Source organism: Rutidosis leptorrhynchoides, chromosome 5 (genome assembly GCF_046630445.1).
Source record: "Rutidosis leptorrhynchoides isolate AG116_Rl617_1_P2 chromosome 5, CSIRO_AGI_Rlap_v1, whole genome shotgun sequence".
NCBI classification, from domain to species: domain Eukaryota; kingdom Viridiplantae; phylum Streptophyta; class Magnoliopsida; order Asterales; family Asteraceae; genus Rutidosis; species Rutidosis leptorrhynchoides.
In genome coordinates this window covers 258,520,953-258,541,420 of record NC_092337.1, presented here as the reverse complement: position 1 = coordinate 258,541,420, position 20,468 = coordinate 258,520,953, and positions in this window count along the sequence as shown.

Below are 20,468 nucleotides of genomic sequence, written 5' to 3'. Positions count from 1 at the left end.
AGTATAGCTTTGAAAAATGTAAGGATCTAAGAATAATGATTTCGGTTGTATCTCGAGTTAAATTCTGAAATTCCCAAAATCAGAGCATGTAATTAGATTCGAATGAGTATGGTTGTTTTGATTTCTATAGAAGAATGCATATTGGTATAGTTGATGATTGTCGGATCCGAATTGAAGAACGTAACATATTAATTGTAATTTAATATATTTCTCGGGTATTACCTACCCGTTAAAAAGTTTCACAATTAATATTTTGAACAAGAATTCTCATTACAATCTTTATGAAAATATATGTGGGTATATTTTCTTCAGATGTAGTACAGATTCAATGAGTTAATATCATACTAAGCTCATTTGATTTTCGGATTAAATTAGAAATGAATTTTCTCTAAAACATTAGAGATTACATAATCTTCGCGAAGTATTTCACTAATGTAATCAATGCTTCAATGTTTATATGTATTTCCTTAGTGAATCATGCTGATGCTCATAGAACTGTTGCTAACTTCGCAAGATACGGATATATTTTTTTTTTTTTCCCGTAAATTTCGGGTATATCGAAGATGAAAGTGTATAATCAAACATGTTATTGAATGATACACTTGATTTATTATGAACCGGAGTTCATTAGATTGAAACAGAGATTGTGGTTAACGATGATTAAGTTGTTAATGAAGGATGTACATCATAAGATATTAGTAATATGAATTTAAACGAGTAGTATCTACTCTTTTTCAATTCATACTTAATAGCTTAGTACAAAAAGATTTATTATAATTCCAGAATTCATATATATAAAATATATAATAATTCTTCAGAAGGAATGAGTTAATACTATATAACTCGTTGATACAACATATTCGTTGTTGATTGGTAACGATTTCCACAGTGATTCTTGAACTGATGGGATTTGTGATGTCATAGGTGTTGCTGATTCTGACGATGCTGACGTTACTGACTATATTGGTGATGCTAATGGTACTGTTGCTGCTGATGATACTTCCGGTAATTGCTAGTGATGCTTGTATAACAAGTAAATCGCGCACCATCCTTGTTAGGGTTTCGATTCTTCCTTTACTCATTTTGGTTCACTCATCTGATTTAGGGTTAGGGTGGAAATAGATAATCTCTAAGACTTTAGAGATTACATAATCGCCATAGAATATTCCTCCGATGAAGTTATGAATCCATACTTCATCGTTTGTTGTTGTTGGTACTCCTTGGTATCTATGATGCGTGTGATGTTGATATCCGAGGTATAGATTATGATGTTGAGGCGTGTGATGCGGATGTGATTGTTGATGGTGGTAATGATACTGTTGGTGTTAATGATGGTGATACCGTTGATGTCGGTGATGCTGTTGATGTTTAGGGTATTGAGGTTTGCGATGTTGATGTTACTGGCGGTACTGATTATGCTGCTGGTGCTGCTGATGGTGTTTGTAATCCTTGCACCATAAGCTCTAAAGCCGTCACACGAGCACGAAGTTCGTTAACTTCTGCTAGTATACCGGGATGATTGTCGGTTGGGACGAGCGGATAAATAAAATCTAGAATTTGATGTAGTATATAATCGTGACGAGATACTCTGGAAATGAGATAGAAAATGGTTTCACGAACAGGTTCGCCGGTAAGTGCTTCAGGTTCATCGCCAATAGGGCAATTTGGTGGATGGAAAGGATCACCTTCTTCGTGTCTCCAATAATTGAGGAGGCTACGAACCCATCCCCATTTCATCCAGAATAGATGATGACTGATTGTTTGATCCATTCCGGTCACACTGTTTTCGGAGCTCGAATGGAAATCCATATCGACATAGCTGTCGAAATCTGAGGAGTTCGAACTGGTTGAGGGATCCATCTCGTATGATCAGAGAAATAATTTTGGTATAAAATAGATTGTAGAATTTAGATTTGGTATTCCTCAATACATAATTTACATATATATATATATATATATATAATACCAAAATCCCATAGATTTCAGAGAATCTTTGAAAGATGTTAGTCAAAGTTCACAGTAATAAATACGCTAAGATATTAATTAGCAGATATGCTAAGATGTGAATTTCGTCTATACGCTGTTATGCAATAAATGCAGGAAAACGCGTCTAGACTTAAGATGATAAGCAGATAATTTCCTAAGGATGATAAGTAGATGATTTCCGACACAAAATGATAAGCAAAACTTTTGACATGCAGACACGGTCGAAGTCCAGACTCACTAATGCATCTTAACAACCAACAGTAAGACACACTAATGCAAGACCTGGTTCGCTAAGACCACCGCTCTGATACCAACTGAAAGGACCCGTTCATATACATTATAAACGATTCACAATAGTTGATTACATTGCGAGGTATTTGACCTCTATATGATACATTTTACAAACATTGCATTCGTTTTTAAAAGACAAACTTTCTTTACATTGAAAATTGACAGGCATGCATATCATTTCATAATATCCACTATCCAACTATAAATTAATTTAATAATAATCTTTGATGAACTCAATGACTCGAATGCAACGTTCTTCGAAATATGCTATGAAAGACTCCAAGTAATATCTTTAAAATGAGCAAATGCACAGCGGAAGATTTCTTTAACACCTGAGAATAAACATGCTTTAAAGTGTCAACCAAAAGGTTGGTGAGTTCATTAGTTTATCATAATCATTTATTTCCATCATTTTAATAGACCACAAGAATTTCATTTCCAGTTCTCATAAATATACGTCCCATGCATAGAGACAAAAATAATCATTCATATGGTGAACACCTGGTAACCGACATTAACTAGATACATATAAGAATATCCCCTATCATTCCGGGATCCTCCTTCGGACATGATATAAATTTCGAAGTACTAAAGCATCCGGTACTTTGGATGGGGTTTGTTAGGCCCAATAGATCTATCTTTAGGATTCGCGTCAATTAGGGTGTCTGTTCCCTAATTCTTAGATTACCAGACTTAATAAAAAGGGGCATATTCGATTTGATAATTCAATCATAGAATGTAGTTTCACGTACTTGTGTCTATTTTGTAAATCATTTATAAAAGCAGCGCATGTATTCTCAGTCCCAAAAATATATATTGCAAAAGCATTTAAAAAGGGAATAATGAAACTCACCATACTGTATTTTGTAGTAAAAATACATATAACATCTTTGAACAAATGTAAGGTTGGCCTCGGATTCACGAACCTATATTAATTATATATATATTTATGTTGATCAATATTTGTCTAACAAATTAGGTTAAGTCATAGTGTACCACAATCCTAATGCTCGAGACTAATGTGGAAAAGTCAAAAGTTAAAGTAAAAACGAGGTCGTATGCAAAAATATAATAACTTATACAAAAATGATTTTTCGGTCAAACATGACTAAACGGCCACTTCAGCGATTTTTAGAAAAATTATCGGAACTCCGATTGATAAACGGCCAAAGATAAAAGTTACACATTACCAAAAAGATTAAGCATAAATTTTTACAGAAGTAAACTAAACCTAGACAACTCGTAGTTGCCAACGCGGTTTCGGTGTTTCAAAGTTAATTTTTCAGCTTTAATAAATTTACAAAAGTGACCGAGTAGCCTACTTTGGAGATTTTTAGAAAATTCCTCGAAACTTGGATTGACAAACGGTCAAAGCCTTCAAATTCTCGTTACCACAAAGATATAACATGATTTTTGGCAAAAGTAAACACACATCAGGCCCACCATGACAACTGATACAAAACTGACATTTTTAATAAAAAGTTTCAGCTCTTTTTAGAATTTTAAAATGTGATCAAACAGTCAACTTTGACGATTTTTAGAAAAATCGTCGAGACTCGAATTGACAAACGGCCAGAGTCTTTTGTTAGACCTTACAGCAAAGAATTCAGTGGTATTTTTTGTTTTAATCTGAAACAACGCAGATCAGCGATAATTTCAGTTTCCGTATCGACGTTTCATCAAAATTTACAAAACTTCTTTTATCCATAACTTGACAACCGTTCAACGAAACGAGACGTGCTTTATATGAAAATTCATCTACTCGACGAGTAGAATCCAAATAACCACTTTTTATTACCCAGAAAATTAGTTCACTAATTATTATCAGCATTTTTAATTACGAAATTAATTGTTTAATTCATAACTTTCTAACCGTTCATCGAATTCATTCGATATCTAAATGAAAAGTTCTTAATTTTTTGCTAGCTTTCTAAGGACATGCATATCTTATATATTATTTCATCCCTAGTATAACAACCTTTAAGATTCAACATAACCGATCTAAGGGCAACATCAAATGTACAAATATGCATAATCCTATTTTCTCGAGCACTAGTCAGGGATACACTATTAGTATGTAAAAATTAAATTATGAGTACTCACGTATCAATATTGAGATTCAATATTGCAGGAAAGGTACGTAGACGCAACGAAGACAATAAACACTAGATTGACCTCATGAGCATACCCATGAACCATACCCATCACCTCCAAAGCTATAACCCATAATTTCCTTAGCCCTGTCCTACTCGAACACTAGTTTTGAAATTACTCGTTCATGACCTCGTCGTAGTATTTTATGTATAATACTAATAATAATAATACTAGAAATGAAATATTAATAATAATAATAATTATATATATATATATATATATATATATATATATATATATATATATATATATATATATATATATATAAATATATGTAATTTAGAGTGCAGAGAGATGAGAGCTTGAATTGTGAATTCATCGAACTAAAAAATGGATCGATTTAAAGGGTTGAACTTCACCTACCCCTCATACCTAAATCCAGCACACAATGTCACTAAGTTAAGATGTCGACACTTCATTTATACACGTAATGCTTATGATATCTAATATGGTTTCTTTTCTTTCTTTTTTTTTATATTATTTAATATATAATATATTTAATCTTTAGAATTAATTAAATATTATATTATATTTACGTTCATGGTAAAAATATAATTTTTACAAAAATGACACGGTCGTGGTCTCACGACTCATGTACCACTTTCGGTTTTTCGGGCGCACTTTCGTACGTTTAGAAAACTAGCCTTTTACATTACGTGACGTGTACCTTTTACAAAAATTAGGCTTACTCAACAATAAAATACCTTTATAAAAAATATAACTTATAAAATTGAGTGTTGTGGTCATTAACTTCTATAAATTAGTGGCTCGTTGTTTATCAAAATATTTTATTTTAAATTAAACGTTTTGTGACATGTACCTTTATTAATAACTAGACTTAAATTAATTAAAAACTAACCCACTCAGAGTGTAACTTAATCTTTTGAGTGTTTTGATCACTTCCTTTTATAATTCATAATCTTGTTATTTATCAAAGCTTATTTATTAATATTAGTTTAAAATCAAAACGTTTTATGACTAATTAAAATTTATAATCTTATATATACTTTTGAAATTTTCATCTAATGACATACTAGTTATCATTTCAAAACTAATTATCTAATTTAAGATCCTTTACAAAATCGAAAATCCTATAATGTTTATGCTTTAAAACTTAATTTGATTTCATTCTTTTATGCGTAATTGTTTAGTTTAATTTCCTTAACTTTCTAAATAATATATCTTAATATAACATATCAAATGGGTTTATCTAGTCAACGAATCTTATCCCAATTATTCCTTCTATATGATAAATCGAGTATTATGAAATTCGATTCTCCACTAACTTTTGTCTAACTCCCAATAAGTGATACTTTGTTCTTACTTGTAAATCACTTTACCATTTATTCCGAATACCGTTAAAAAAGTAAGGGTTTCTTAATTCAAAGTGGACCTCATATCAGAGACTCATAATCATAGTTCAATGTATCCGATAATTCAATCATTTGATATTATCTTTTAATCTCGTCGATAAACTTACATCGAACAAATACATTTATGTAACATATTATTCATTCAATACTTTGACAACATTGCCCAGTTCATAAAATAGATCTCATAGCTTATATTCATATTAACTAATCCGTTCAATGTTTTATATAATATATCTCAATTTAAAAATCAGACATATGTATATGTATATATATTTATTTACACAAAATTGTTCGTGAATCGTCAGACATGGTCAAAGGGTATTTGATTAAATGAATATAGTTTCAAAACTTTCGAGACTCAACATTACAGATTTTTGCTTATCGTGTCGGGTACATATTAAGATTAAAGTTTAAATTTGATCGGAAATTTCCGGGTCATCACAATTATTAGTATCATTTTACAATATGTTAGTATTATTATTGTTATTATCACTAATATTAATATCGTTATTACTACTAGAACTAGTATTATCACTAAATAATATTATTATGATTATTATTAATATGTATTAATGTCAGGAATTAATAACTTTTAGTATCTTTATTATTAAATTATTCAGTTTATTAAAAACTACTGATACAATCTTTATTATGAGACTTGTTAGTACAATTACCATTAATATTCGTATTAATAAAAATTATAAATAATATCTTCATATTATTAGTATTATCACTATCAACGTTTCCAATATTATTTTAGTAGTACTAATGTACTGTTTTAACAAACAAATAAAAATATTTATATATAAGTATATCTATGAATATATTTATTACATATAACATAACCAAAAATTAATATTTTTATTTTACAAAATAAATATATGAAACATATATATTTATATATTATTAATATAAAAGGATATAACTAATAAGGCTACATATTTACGTGTTCGAGTACAATTATGTATATTAATAAATATACAAATGATATAGGTTCGTGAATCCGAGGCCAACCCTGCATTGTTCAGTTGTTCAATATAGTCATATGTATTTTTACTACAAAATACATTAGGTGAGTTTCATTTGCCTTTTTACTCTTTACATTTTTGGGACTGAGAATACATGCGCTACTTTTACAACTGCTTTATTAAATGCTTTTGATATACATTTTGAACTGCGAATACATGAAATGCTTTTATAAATGTTTTACGAAATAGACACAAGTATGTGAAACTACATTCTATGGTTGAATTATCGAAATCGAATATGCCCTTTTTTTATTAAGTCTGGTAATCTAAGAATTAGGGAACAGACACCCTAATTGACGCGAACTCTAAAGATAGATCTATCGGGCCCAACAAGCCCCATCCAAAGTACCGGATGCTTTAGTACTTCAAAATTTATATCATGTCCGAAGGAGGATCCCGGAATGATGGGGATATTCTTATATACATATTGTGAATGTCGGTTACCAGGTGTTCAATCCATATGAATGATATTTTTGTCTCTATGCATGGGACGTATGTTTATGAGAAATGGAAATATGAAATCTTGTGATCTATTAAAATTATGAATTGATTATTTATGTTAAACTAATGAACTCACCAACCTTTTGGTTGACACTTGAAAGCATGTTTATTCTCAGGTAAGAAAGAAGTCTTCCGCTGTGCAATTGCTCATTTAAAAGATATTACTTAGAGTCATTCATGACATATTTCCAAAGACGTTGCATTCGAGTCGTCGGGTTTATCAAGATTATTATTTAGTCAATTATAGTTGAATATATTATGAAATGATTTGCATGTCATCAGTTTTTGATATAAAGCAAGTTTGTCTTTTAAAAACGAATGCAATGTTTGTAAAATGTATCATATAGAGGTCAAGTACCTCGCGATGTAATTAACTATTGTGAATCGTTTGTAATCGATATGGACTTTGTCCGGATGGATTAGGACGGGTCCTTTCAGACCCAGTGTATACGTATCTCAGTATTGATCACAACTCAAACTATATATATTTTGGAATCAACCTCAACCCTGTATAGCTAACTCCAACATTCACATATAGAGTGTCTATGGTTGTTCCGAAATATATATAGATGTGTCGACATTATAGGTCGAAACATTGTATACGTGTCTATGGTATCTCAAGATTACATAATATACAATACCAGTTGATTAAGTTATGGTTGGAATAGATTTGTTACCAATTTTCACGTAGCTAAAATGAGAAAAATTATCCAATCTTGTTTTACCCATAACTTCTTCATTTTAAATCCGTTTTGAGTGAATCAAATTGCTATGGTTTCATATTGAACTCTATTTTATGAATCTAAACAGAAAAAGTATAGGTTTATTGTCGGAAAAATAAGTTACAAGTCGTTTTTGTAAAGGTAGTCATTTCAGTCGAAAGAACGACGTCTAGATGACCATTTTAGAAAACATACTTCCACTTTGAGTTTAACCATAATTTTTGGATATAGTTTCATGTTCATAATAAAAATCATTTTCTCAGAATAACAACTTTTAAATCAAAGTTTATCATAGTTTTTAATTAACTAACCCAAAACAGCCCGCGGTGTTACTACGACGGCGTAAATCCGGTTTTACGGTGTTTTTCGTGTTTCCAGGTTTTAAATCATTAAGTTAGCATATCATATAGATATAGAACATGTGTTTAGTTAATTTTAAAAGTCAAGTTAGAAGGATTAACTTTTGTTTGCGAACAAGTTTAGAATTAACTAAACTATGTTCTAGTGATTACGAGTTTAAACCTTCGAATAAGATAGTTTTATATATATGAATCGAATGATGTTATGAACATCATTACTACCTCAAGTTTAGTAGGTAAACCTACTGGAAGTGACAAGAAATGATCTAGCTTCAAAGGATCTTGGATGGCTTGAAAGTTCTTGAAGTAGGATCATGACACAAAAACAAGTTCAAGTAAGATTTTACTCGAATTAAGATAGTTTATAGTTATAGAAATTGAATCAAAGTTTAAATATGAATATTACCTTGAATAAGAAAGATAACCTACTATATATAACAAAGGTTTCTTGATCTTAGATGATTACTTGGAATGGATTAGAAAGCTTGGAAGTAAATTAGTAAACTTGAAGGGATTTTTGAAGTGTTCTTGAAGTGTTCTTCCTATGATGATCATAGCTTGATTCTTGAAGTGATTTTTGATGAAGATGATGATTAACTACTGGAAAAATACGTTCATAATAGTGTGTGTGTGTGTGTGTGTTGAGAGAGAATTAGAAAGAGAATTGGAAGTGAAATGGAGTGAATGATGAGTGGTAATTGGTGAGTGGTGAGTGGGGTTAAAAGGAGTTCTAGTTAGTTGACTAGCTCATGGTAGAAGTTAAAATTGATTAGTCATACATGACATAATCAAGAGTGGAATCCCATGCTAGTTCCTATTGGTATATACCCATAGTAAGTACGTTTTGAAGCTGTGTATAATACGGGTAAGAATACGACTAGAATTCTTGATGAAAGAAAAGAATGGGAAAGTAACTGTAACCATTTTCGTTAAGTATGGGTGTTTTGATATATGTCTTGAAGTCTTCCAAAAGTATTTTAATACATCTAAATACACTACATGTATATACATTTTAACTGAGTCGTTAAGTCATCGTTAGTCGTTACATGTAAGTGTTGTTTTGAAACCTTTAAGTTAACGATCTCAATTAATGTTGTTAACCCATTGTTTATTATATCTAATGAGATGTTAAATTATTATATTATCATGATATTATGATATATTAATATATCTTAATATGATATATATACATTTAAATGTCGTTACAACGATAATCGTTACATATATGTCTCGTTTCGAAATCCTTAAGTTAGTAGTCTTGTTTATATGTATATAACTCATTGTTAATATACTTATGGAGATACTTACTTATCATAATCTCATGTTAACCATATGTATATCCATATATATATCGTCATGTCGTTTTTACAAGTTTTAACGTTCGTGAATCGCCGGTCAACTTGGGTGGTCAATTGTCTATATGAAACATATTTCAATTAATAAAGTCTTAACAAGTTTGATTGCTTAACATGTTGGAAACATTTAATCATGTAAATATCAATCTCAATTAATATATATAAACATGGAAAAGTTCGGGTCACTACAGTACCTACCCGTTAAATAAATTTCGTCCCGAAATTTTAAGCTGTTGAAGGTGTTGACGAATCTTCTGGAAATAGATGCGGGTATTTCTTCTTCATCTGATCTTCACGCTCCCAGGTGAACTCGGGTCCTCTACGAGCATTCCATCGAACCTTAACAATTGGTATCTTGTTTTGCTTAAGTCTTTTAACCTCACGATCCATTATTTTGACGGGTTCTTCGATGAATTGGAGTTTTTCGTTGATTTGGATTTCATCTAACGGAATAGTGAGATATTCTTTAGCAAAACATTTCTTCAAATTTGAGACGTGAAAAGTGTTATGTACAGCCGCGAGTTGTTGAGGTAACTCAAGTCGGTAAGCTACTGGTCCGACACGATCAATAATCTTGAATGGTCCAATATACCTTGGATTTAATTTCCCTCGTTTACCAAATCGAACAACGCCTTTCCAAGGTGCAACTTTAAGCATGACCATCTCTCCAATTTCAAATTCTATATCTTTTCTTTTAATGTCAGCGTAGCTCTTTTGTCGACTTTGGGCGGTTTTCAACCGTTGTTGAATTTGGATGATCTTCTCGGTAGTTTCTTGTATAATCTCCGGACCCGTAATCTGTCTATCCCCCACTTCACTCCAACAAATCAGAGACCTGCACTTTCTACCATAAAGTGCTTCAAACGGCGCCATCTCAATGCTTGAATGGTAGCTGTTGTTGTAGGAAAATTCTGCTAACGGTAGATGTCGATCCCAACTGTTTCCTAAATCAATAACACATGCTCGTAGCATGTATTCAAGCGTTTGTATCGTTCTTTCGCTCTGCCCATCAGTTTGTGGATGATAGGCAGTACTCATGTCTAGACGAGTTCCTAATGCTTGCTGTAATGTCTGCCAGAATCTTGAAATAAATCTGCCATCCCTATCAGAGATAATAGAGATTGGTATTCCATGTCTGGAGACGACTTCCTTCAAATACAGTCATGCTAACTTCTCCATCTTGTCATCTTCTCTTATTGGCAGGAAGTGTGCTGATTTGGTGAGACGATCAACTATTACCCAAATAATATTAAAACCACTTGCAGTCCTTGGCAATTTAGTGATGAAATCCATGGTAATGTTTTCCCATTTCCATTCCGGGATTTCGGGTTGTTGAAGTAGACCTGATGGTTTCTAATGCTCAGCTTTGACCTTAGAACACGTCAAACATTCTCCTACGTATTTAGCAACATCGGCTTTCATACCCAGCCACCAAAAATGTTTCTTGAGATCCTTGTACATCTTCCCCGTTCCAGGATGTATTGAGTATCTGGTTTTATGAGCTTCTCTAAGTACCATTTCTCTCATATCTCCAAATTTTGGTACCCAAATCCTTTCAGCCCTATACCGGGTTCCGTCTTCCCAAATTCCGATCCTTTGGGTATTTCATCCTTTAAATTTCCCTCTTTTAAAACTCCTTGTTGCGCCTCCTTTATTTGAGTAGTAAGGTTATTATGAATCATTATATTCATAGATTTTACTCGAATGGGTTCTCTGTCCTTCCTGCTCAAGGCATCGGCTACCACATTTGCCTTTCCCGGGTGGTAACGAATCTCAAAGTCGTAATCATTCAATAATTCAATCCACCTACGCTGCCTCATATTCAGTTGTTTCTGATTAAATATGTGTTGAAGACTTTTGTGGTCGGTATATATAATACTTTTGATCCCATATAAGTAGTGCCTCCAAGTCTTTAATGCAAAAACAACCGCGCCTAATTCCAAATCATGCGTCGTATAATTTTGCTCGTGAATCTTCAATTGTCTAGATGCATAAGCAATCACCTTCGTTCGTTGCATTAATACACAACCGAGACCTTGCTTTGATGCGTCACAATAAATCACAAAATCATCATTCCCTTCAGGCAATGACAATATAGGTGCCGTAGTTAGCTTTTTCCTTCAATAACTGAAACGCTTTCTCTTGTTCATCCTTCCATTCAAATTTCTTCCCTTTATGCGTTAATGCAGTCAAGGGTTTTGCTATTCTGGAAAAGTCTTGGATGAACCTTCTGTAGTAACCAGCTAGTCCTAAAAACTGGCGTATGTGTTTCGGAGTTTTCGGGGTTTCCCACTTTTCAACAGTTTCTATCTTTGCCGGATCCACCTTAATACCTTCTTTGTTCACTATGTGACCGAGGAATTGAACTTCTTCCAACCAAAATGCACACTTTGAAAACTTAGCGTACAATTCTTCCTTCCTCAATACTTCTAACACTTTTCTCAAATGTTCACCGTGTTCTTGGTCATTCTTTGAGTAAATAAGTATGTCATCAATGAAAACAATGACAACTTGTCAAGGTATGGTCCACACACTCGGTTCATAAGGTCCATGAACACAACTGGTGCATTAGTTAAACCAAACGGCATGACCATAAACTAGTAATGACCGTAACGTGTTCTGAAAGCAGTCTTTGGAATATCATCTTCTTTCACCCGCATTTGATGATACCCGGAACGTAAGTCAATCTTTGAATAAACAGACGAGCCTTGTAGTTGATCAAATAAGTCGTCAATTCTCGGTAGTGGGTAGCGGTTCTTGATGTTAAGTTTGTTCAACTCTCAGTAGTCGATACACAACCTGAATGTACCATCTTTCTTCTTAACAAACAAAACAGGAGCTCCCCACGGTGATGTGCTTGGTCGAATGAAACCACGCTCTAAAAGTTCTTGTAATTGGCTTTGCAGTTCTTTCATCTCACTGGGTGCGAGTCTGTAAGGAGCACGAGCTATTGGTGAAGCTCCTGGTACAAGATCTATTTGAAATTCAACGGATCGATGTGGGGGTAATCCCGGTAATTCTTTCGGAAATACATCGGGAAATTCTTTTGCAATGGGAACATCATTGATGCTCTTTTCTTCAGTTTGTACTTTCTCGACGTGTGCTAGAACAGCATAGCAACCTTTTCTTATTAGTTTTTGTGCCTTCAAATTACTAATAAGATGTAGCTTCGTGTTGCCCTTTTCTCCGTACACCATTAAGGGTTTTCCTTTTTCTCGTATAATGCGAATTGCATTTTTGTAACAAACGATCTCTGCTTTCACTTCTTTCAACCAGTCCATACCGATTATCACATCAAAACTCCCTAACTCTACTGGTATCAAATCAATCTTAAATGTTTCGCTAACCAGTTTAATTTCTCGATTCTGACATATATTATCTGCTGAAATTAATTTACCATTTGCTAATTCGAGTAAAAATTTACTATCCAAAGGCGTCAATGGACAACTTAATTTAGCACAAAAATCTCTACTCATATAGCTTCTATCCGCACCCGAATCAAATAAAACGTAAGCAGATTTATTGTCAATAAGAAACGTACCCGTAACAAGCTCCTGGTCTTCCTGTGCCTCTGCCGCATTAATATTGAAAACTCTTCCGTGGCCTTGTCCATTCGTGTTCTCCTGGTTCGGGCAATTTCTAATAATGTGGCCCAGTTTTCCACATTTATAGCAAACTACATTGGCATAACTTGCTCCGACACTACTTGCTCCGCCATTACTCGTTCCGACACCATTTGTTCCTTTCGTTCTATTAACCCCTGGTCCGTAGACCTCACACTTCGCCGCGCTATGACCATTTCTTTTACACTTGTTGCAAAATTTGGTGCAGAACCCCGAGTGATACTTTTCACACCTTTGGCATAGCTGCTTCTGATTGTTGTTGTTGTTGTTGCGGTTATTATTGTTGTTGGGATGGTTGTTGTAGTTGCTGTTGTTGTTGTTGTTGTTGTTGGGCCGTTTGTTGTAGTTGCGATTGATGTTGCGATTGTTGGGATAATTGTTGCGATTATTGTTGTAATTGCTGTTGTTGTTGTTTTGGTGATTCTTATCACCGTTTTCCTCCCACTTTCTTTTGACTTGCTTCACATTGGCCTCTTCAGCAGTCTGTTCTTTAATTCTTTCTTCATTCTGGTTCACTAGTTTGTGAGCCATTCTACATGCCTGTTGTATGGAGGCGGGCTCGTGTGAACTTATATCTTCTTAGATTCTTTCCGGTAATCCTTTCACAAACGCGTCGATCTTCTCTTCCTCATCTTCGAATGCTCCCGGACACAATAGGCACAATTCTGTGAATCGTCTTTCGTACGTGGTAATATCAAATCCTTGGGTTCGTAACCCTCTAAGTTCTGTCTTGAGCTTATTGACCTCGGTTCTGGGACGGTACTTCTCGTTCATCAAGTGCTTAAATGCTGACCACGGTAGTGCGTACGCATCGCCTTGTCCCACTTGCTCTAGATAGGTATTCCACCATGTTAACGCAGAACCTGTGAAGGTATGTGTAGCGTACTTTACTTTGTCCTCTTCAGTACACTTACTTATGGCAAACACCGATTCGACCTTCTCGGTCCACCGTTTCAATCCGATCGGTCCTTTGGTTCCATCAAATTCCAAAGGTTTGCAGGCAGTGAATTCTTTGTAGGTGCATCCTACACGATTTCCTGTACTGCTATAACAGCATAGCAACCTTTTCTTATTTGTTTTTGTGCTTTCAAATTACTAATAAGATGTAGCTTCGTGTTGCCCTTTTCTCCGTACACCATTAAGGGTTTTCCTTTTTCTCGTATAATGCGAATTGCATTTTTGTAACAAACGATCTCCGCTTTCACTTCTTTCAACCAGTCCATACCGATTATCACATCAAAACTCCCTAACTCTACTGGTATCAAATCAATCTTAAATGTTTCGCTAACCAGTTTAATTTCTCGATTCCGACATATATTATCTGCTGAAATTAATTTACCATTTGCTAATTCGAGTAAAAATTTACTATCCAAAGGCGTCAATGGACAACTTAATTTAGCACAAAAATCTCTACTCATATAGCTTCTATCCGCACCCGAATCAAATAAAACGTAAGCAGATTTATTGTCAATAAGAAACGTACCCGTAACAAGCTCCGGGTCTTCCTGTGCCTCTGCCGCATTAATATTGAAAATTCTTCCACGGCCTTGTCCATTCGTGTTCTCCTGGTTCGGGCAATTTCTAATAATGTGGCCCGGTTTTCCACATTTAAAACAAACTACATTGGCATAACTTGCTCCGACACTACTTGCTCCGCCATTACTCGTTCCGACACCATTTGTTCCTTTCGTTCTATTAACCCCTGGTCCGTAGACCTCACACTTCGCTGCGCTATGACCATTTCTTTTACACTTGTTGCAAAATTTGGTGTAGAACCCCGAGTGATTCTTTTCACACCTTTGGCATAGCTGCTTCTGATTGTTGTTGTTGTTGCGGTTATTATTGTTGTTGGGATGATTGTTGTAGTTGCTGTTGTTGTTGTTGTTGTTGTTGTTGGGCCGTTTGTTGTAGTTGCGATTGATGTTGCGATTGTTGGGATAATTGTTGCGATTATTGTTGTAATTGCTGTTGTTGTTGTATTGGTGATTCTTATCACCGTTTTCCTCCCACTTTCTTTTGACTTGCTTCACATTGGCCTCTTCAGCAGTCTGTTCTTTAATTCTTTCTTCAATCTGGTTCACTAGTTTGTGAGCCATTCTACATGCCTGTTGTATGGAGGCGGGCTCGTGTGAACTTATATCTTCTTGGATTCTTTCCGGTAATCCTTTCACAAACGCGTCGATCTTCTCTTCCTCATCTTCGAATGCTCCCGGACACAATAGGCACAATTCTGTGAATCGTCTTTCGTACGTGGTAATATCAAATCCTTGGGTTCGTAACCCTCTAAGTTCTGTCTTGAGCTTATTGACCTCGGTTCTGGGACGGTACTTCTCGTTCATCAAGTGCTTGAATGCTGACCACAGTAGTGCGTACGCATCATCTTGTCCCACTTGCTCTAGATAGGTATTCCACCATGTTAACGCAGAACCTGTGAAGGTATGCGTAGCGTACTTCACTTTGTCCTCTTCAGTACACTTACTTATGGCAAACACCGATTCGACCTTCTCGGTCCACCGTTTCAATCCGATCGGTCCTTCGGTTCCATCAAATTCCAAAGGTTTGCAGGCAGTGAATTCTTTGTAGGTGCATCCTACACGATTTCCTGTACTGCTAGATCCAAGGTTATTGTTGGTATATAGCGCAGCCTGTACTGCGGCTATGTTTGAAGCTAGAAAAGTACGGAATTCCTCTTCATTCATATATTCACGGTGTGTCGAGTAGTCGGTGCCATTTCCTTCAAAATAGTCAAATGGAACAAGTTTAAGAGTAGTTAATAGTATTTCGTAGCATAATATGAACTCATTTATAAAAGCTTTTTCTTCATATTAGCGTTTTATAAGTTTAAATTCGGGTAGTACCTACCCGTTAAGTTCATACTTAGTAGCTAATATACAATTCAACTACTACAATTCTATATGAAAAACTGATTATAATAATATTTCACGTTCAAACTTTTATACAATATTTTACAAACTTACAATACCGCTTATTTTACATAAAGCATGAAATATAGCACACAATAACTTTGATACAAGATAGTTGTGAAGATAATTCTAGCTAGTACACAAGTCGTTCAGCAAAGGCAATAAAGACACGTAATTCATACGTCCAGAAACAAGTCATGCATTCTGGTTTTACTAGGACTACTTCCCATCCTTGGTCTTGTGGAACATAACCGTTATGGCCGTTGATAAGACAGTGTGTTGTAACGTCGTCAAAGGGACGAGGGTTACGTAATGTCCAACAGTCCCGTAACAATCTAAAAACCTCATTTCTTACCCCAATTACCGACTCCGTCACTTGTGGAAACGTTTTGTTTAATAGTTGTAGCCCGATGTTCTTGTTCTCATTTTAGTGAGAAGCGAACATTACTAATCCGTAAGCATAACATGCTTCTTTATGTTGCATGTTAGCCGCTTTTTCTAAATCACGAAGTCCAATATTCGGATATATTGAGTCAAAATAATTTCTTAACCCATTGCGTAAAATAGCATTTGGGTTCCCCGCAATATATGCGTCAAAGTAAACACATCGTAACTTATGGATTTCCCAATGAGATATCCCCCATCTTTCGAACGAAAGCCTTTTATAAACCAAGGCATTCTTGGAACGTTCTTCGAATGTCTTACAAACTGATCTCGCCTTAAATAGTTGTGCCGAAGAATTCTGACCGACTCTAGACAAGATTTCATCAATCATGTCTCCGGGTAGGTCTCTTAAAATATTGGGTTGTCTATCCATTTTGTGTTTTTATACTGTAAAATAGACAAGAGTTAGATTCATAAAAAAAAAATACTTATTAATTCAAGCAATTTTTACATATATCATAAAGCATAAGTACACTATATTACATATATTACACCACACGAATACAACTATCTTATTCCGACTCGCTCGTTTCTTCTTCTTCGGTTTTGGTTCGTTTTACCAAGTTTCTAGGGATATATGATGTTCCCCTAATACTAGCTGTCGTTTTCCACAACGGTTTAGAAAAACCTGGTGGTTTAGAGGTTCCCGGGTCATTGTTACAACTTAAGGGCTTCGGGGGTTGACGATACATATAAAGTTCATCGGGGTTGGAATTAGATTTCTCTATTTTTATGCCCTTTCCCTTATTATTTTCTTTTGCCTTTTTAAATTCAGTTGGGGTAATTTCTATAACATCATCGAAATTCTCGTCGGAATCCGATTCATCGGAGAATTGGTAATCCTCCCAATATTTTGCTTCCTTGGCGGAAACACCATTGACCATAATTAACCTTGGTCGGTTGGTTGAGGATTTTCTTTTACTTAACCGTTTTATTATTTCCCCCACCGGTTCTATTTCTTCATCCGGTTCCGATTCTTCTTCCGGTTCCGATTCTTCTTCCGGTTCCGACTCTTCTTCCGGTTCTTCCTCGGGAACTTGTGAATCAGTCCACGAATCATTCCAATTTACATTTGACTCTTCATTATTATTAGGTGAGTCAATGGGACTTGTTCTAGAGGTAGACATCTATCACATAATATCAAACGCGTTAAGAGATTAATATATCACATAATATTCACATGTTAAAAATATATAGTTTCCAACAAAATTTGTTAAGCAATCATTTTTCAAGTAAACACGGTCGAAGTCCAGACTCACTAATGCATCCTAACAAACTCGATAAGACACACTAATGCAAAATTCTGGTTCTCTAAGACCAACGCTCGGATACCAACTGAAATGTCCCGTTCTTATTGATTAAAAACGTTCCATATTAATTGATTTCGTTGCGAGGTTTTGACCTCTATATGAGACGTTTTTCAAAGACTGCATTCATTTTTAAATCAAACCATAACCTTTATTTCATAAATAAAGGTTTAAAAAGCTTTACGTAGATTATCAAATAATGATAATCTAAAATATCCTGTTTACACACGACCATTACATAATGGTTTACAATACAAATATGTTACATCGAAATCAGTTTCTTGAATGCAGTTTTTACACAATATCATACAAACATGGACTCCAAATCTTGTCCTTATTTTAGTATGCAACAGCGGAAGCTCTTAATATTCACCTGAGAATAAACATGCTTTAAACGTCAACAAAAATGTTGGTGAGTTATAGCTTTAACCTATATATATCAAATCGTAACAAAAGACCACAAGATTTCATATTTCAATACACATCCCATACATAGAGATAAAAATCATTCATATGGTGAACACCTGGTAACCGACATTAACAAGATGCATATATAAGAATATCCCCATCATTCCGGGACACCCTTCGGATATGATATAAATTTCGAAGTACTAAAGCATCCGGTACTTTGGATGGGGTTTGTTAGGCCCAATAGATCTATCTTTAGGATTCGCGTCAATTAGGGTGTCTGTTCCCTAATTCTTAGATTACCAGACTTTATAAAAGGGGCATATTCGATTTCGATAATTCAACCATAGAATGTAGTTTCACGTACTTGTGTCTATTTTGTAAATCATTTATAAAACCTGCATGTATTCTCATCCCAAAAATATTAGATTTTAAAAGTGGGACTACAACTCACTTTCACAGATTTTTACTTCGTCGAGAAGTAAGACTTGGCCACTGTTGATTCACGAACCTATAACAATATATACATATATATTAAAGTATGTTCAAAATATATTTACAACACTTTTAATATATTTTGATGTTTTAAGTTTATTAAGTCAGCTGTCCTCATTAGTAACCTACAACTAGTTGTCCACAGTTAGATGTACAGAAATAAATCGATAAATATTATCTTGAATCAATCCACGACCCAGTGTATACGTATCTCAGTATTGATCAAAACTCAAACTATATATATTTTGGAATCAACCTCAACCCTGTATAGCTAACTCCAACATTCACATATAGAGTGTCTATGGTTGTTCCGAAATATATATAGATGTGTCGACATGATAGGTCGAAACATTGTATACGTGTTTATGGTATCTCAAGATTACGTAATATACAATACCAGTTGATTAAGTTATGGTTGGAATAGATTTGTTACCAATTTTCACGTAGCTAAAATGAGAAAAATTATCCAATCTTGTTTTACCCATAACTTCTTCATTTTAAATCCGTTTTGATTGAATCAAATTGCTATGGTTTCATATTGAACTCTATTTTATGAATCTAAACAGAAAAAGTATAGGTTTATAGTCGGAAAAATAAGTTACAAGTCGTTTTTGTAAAGGTAGTCATTTCAGTCGAAAGAACGACGTCTAGATGACCATTTTAGAAAACATACTTCCACTTTGAGTTTAACCATAATTTTTGGATATACTTTCATGTTCATAATAAAAATCATTTTCTCAGAATAACAACTTTTAAATCAAAGTTTATCATAGTTTTTAATTAACTAACCCAAAACAGCCCGCGGTGTTACTACGACGGCGTAAATCCGGTTTTACGGTGTTTTTCGTGTTTCCAGATTTTAAATCATTAAGTTAGCATATCATATAGATATAGAACATGTGTTTAGTTAATTTTAAAAGTCAAGTTAGAAGGATTAACTTTTGTTTGCGAACAAGTTTAGAATTAACTAAACTATGTTCTAGTGATTACGAGTTTAAACCTTCGAATAAGATAGTTTTATATATATGAATCGAATGATGTTATGAATATCATTACTACCTCAAGTTTAGTAGGTAAACCTACTGGAAGTGACAAGAAATGATCTAGCTTCAAAGGATCTTGGATGGCTTGAAAGTTCTTGAAGTAGGATCATGACACAAAAACAAGTTCAAGTAAGATTTTTACTCGAATTAAGATAGTTTATAGTTATAGAAATTGAATCAAAGTTTGAATATGAATATTACCTTGAATAAGAAAGATAACCTACTGTATATAACAAAGGTTTCTTGATCTTAGAAGATTACTTGGAATGGATTAGAAAGCTTGGAAGTAAATTAGTAAACTTGAAGGGATTTTTGAAGTGTTCTTGAAGTGTTCTTCCTATGATGATCATAGCTTGATTCTTGAAGTGATTTTTGATGAAGATGATGATTAACTACTGGAAAAATACGTTCATAATAGTGTGTGTGTGTGTGTTGAGAGAGAATTAGAAAGAGAA